A 3,256-nucleotide genomic window follows, 5' to 3' on the forward strand; every position below is an offset into this window, starting at 1 on the left:
ACTGCAAGGAGATCCAGCTAGTCAATCCTAAAGGAAATCAGTCCTGAATATTCACTGGAAGGACTGATGCTGAAGCTGAAACTCCAATACTCTGACCACCTGATGCGAAGAACTGACTCACTGGAAAAGAACCCAATGCTTGGAAAGATTGAAGACAGCAGGAGAAAGGGACGACAGAGGTTGAGATGGTTGGATAGCATCACTGAATCAACGGACACGAGTTAGAGCAAGCTCTAGGAGTTGGTGATGGACAGGGAAACCTGGCATGCTGCAGTTCATGGGGTCACAAAGAGTTGGACACGAATGAACTGAGCCTTCTAACCTGCCTTTCTAGTGTCCACACCATCTTCAGTGATATTTTTAACTGCCTAATGAACTATTCCAGTTCTTGCAAAAAGAACTTCTTCCTTCTCAAGGATGTATTTTGTTTATGGTCTGCATGTTTTCTCACTGGACTGAAACTTTCCCTTGCAGAGAGGCTACTACCCCATTTTGTGGTAAAAGTTCTTTTGGAAAACATTATTCCTATCTGGGAAACAATTCTCAAATGTCAAAGTGATCAAGGAGCCCATTTTACTGGTGAGGTACTTCCAGCAAGTGTGCACTGTATGGCCAGTTTTACTCTTTCACTGCACTTACCACCCTCAATCCTTTGGTTAAGCTGAAAGCATTGATGGCGCTATTAAGGCTCCATTAGGGAAATTTGCAGAGGCCCTCCACATACTTTGGTTAAGAGCACTGTCATTGGTCCTTCTGAATCTTAGATCCATCCCTTATTATTTCTTTTGACTACACCATGGCCTGCAGGATCTTAGTTCCCCTGACAAGGGATCAAACCTAGGCCCTCAGAAATGAAAGCATTAAGTCCTGACCACTGGACTTCCAGTGAATTACTGATCTATTCCTTTTAAAATTCATAAATTTTCCTTTGAGACAGTCACAAGACACTCAATGAACTTAGCTCCCGTCTCTTTTGATCCAGAAGTGATAAAAGGAGATGTTCCAATATTGTAAAGGCCTAATCATAATTACTTAAAAATAAGTTATGACCAACCTAGATAGCCTATTACAAAGTAGAGTCATTACTTTGCCAACAAATGTCCGTCTAGTCAAGGCTATGGTTTTTCCAGTGGTCACGTATGGATGTGAGAGTTGGACTGTGAAGAAAGCTGAGCACTGAAGAATTGATGCTTTTGAACCGTGGTGTTGGAGAAGACTCTCAAGAGTCCCTTGGACTGCAAGGAGATCCAATCAGTCCATCCTAAAGGAGATCAGTCCTGGGTGTTCATTGGAAGGACTGATGCTAAAGCTGAAACTCCAATACTCTGGCCACCTCATGCGAAGAGTTGACTCATTGGAAAAGACCCTGATGCTGGGAGGGATTGGGGGCAGGAGAAGGGGACGACAGAGTATGAGATGGCTGGATGGCATCACCAACTCAATGGATATGAGTTTGAGTGAACTCTGGGAGTTGGTGATGGACAGGGAGGCCTGGCGTGCTGTGATTCATGGGATCGCAAAGATTCAGACACGACTGAGAGACTGAACTGAACTGTGTTTTGGTAGAGCAGTCTTTTCAGTGTTTTTTCAGTATCTCTCAGAAAATGAAGACCTAAAGCATCACACCTTGCAACCTGGAGATTTTATCTACTAGAATAGATACCTCCAGAAAAACTCTCTTCAGCCTTTCTGCAAAGGCCCCTATTAAGTATTCCTAACCAACTCTTGTGACACCAGATTCTAAGGAACTGACTCTTGGATTCACATGACACACTTAAAGAGAGCGCCACACGCTGACTAGACCTGCACATCATCTTTATTTTCAGGTGACCTGAAAGTAAAGACTTCTCAGAATTGAAGCAGATGGCTTCTAATGAGACAGTTTTCCCAAAATATTCAGAACAGGCCTGTTGGAGTTTGTCACCACACCTTTGATGAAGACACTTCAGATGATCGCCACTGTCTATTATCCTGGAAATGTATGCACTTTAGGCAAAAAGTGTTTCACAGTTCTGCTACTCCTTGTTATTCAAATGTAACCTCAGTAGGTTTGCAATCCACACTTTCCCTCGGATGTTAAATTGTACAAAGGAAAGGTCCTCCCTGGCACTGAGATACAAAGTCACTGACACACACACACACAAATCTCACACTTGGATCAGCACTGCTTTCTGAGAGATTCTGATCAAAAGGGGGAAATGTAAAAAACAAACCCACAAAAAACAAATCTCAAAGAGTCAGGAGATCAGAAAGGCTGGAGAATCTTTTCTAGCAGAAATCTCCCCCCCTCCCCCCCTCCCCCGCAACAATTCAGCCAATGAAAAGCAATGGACTTTTAAAACATCTCTCCAACTTCCTTTTCCCCCATAACGGTGTCCCCTCCATTTTTGTTGGGAACTTGCAAGTTCCCAGGGTGGCAGACCTCAAATTGCAATTCTTTTCATAATAAACTTGTTTACGTTAGAGAAATAGTTGGCAGTCAATTTATTTTTGGCAGACAATATGTGGTGGCATCTCAGTGGTTTTTCAAAGTTAGAGTTTCCTAATATCCTATAATATTGAGCATCTTTTCATATACTTACTTGTCATTTGTATGGTGAGGTGTCTGTTGAGATCTTTTGCCCATTCTCAATTGCATTTTTCCTTCTCTTGCATTTTTAGTATATTTTGGATAACAATATTTTATCAGCTATGCTTTCTGCAAATATTTTCTTAGTTTGTGGCATCTCATTATCTCCAGATATCTTTTTATAGTATGTAATCATGCTATATATATGATTAACTTCTCATAACACTATAGCAACCATTTCCCATTTTTGCTTCCGACTTCCCAACCATCCTCGTACGCTGCGGCTTCCTCCGCAGCCCCACAGAAGAGATTATCCCCACTTTGCAGGTGAAGGAGATAAATGCCTGGGAGCTTGCTGCCTAGGGTTCCCGCGCTGCTGACCTGAAAAGCTCAGAATCCCCCGGGGAAGCAGCCCATCGCCTCCGTCCCTGCCTGCCGCGCCCGGCAGGTTTCTGGGAGTGGTTTCTGTGACTCGGCATTTCTTCTGTCCTCTCTGCCTCCCAAACCGCTCAGAGAGCACGATCCTCAGTCTGAGCGCGTCCCGGGGTTTCAGAACCGGCCTGGAGGCCTCTCCAGCCGCTGGGCGGGCGCTCTCCCCACCCTCCTCCCGGGCAGGAGAGGAGGCGGAGCGAGCAGTCCACGCCCTCCGCCGGCCGGGCTCCCTCAGTCGAAGCGCGGGCGGCGCGG

This window comes from Bubalus bubalis, chromosome 2 (genome assembly GCF_019923935.1).
Source record: "Bubalus bubalis isolate 160015118507 breed Murrah chromosome 2, NDDB_SH_1, whole genome shotgun sequence".
Classification (NCBI taxonomy): Eukaryota; Metazoa; Chordata; class Mammalia; order Artiodactyla; family Bovidae; genus Bubalus; species Bubalus bubalis.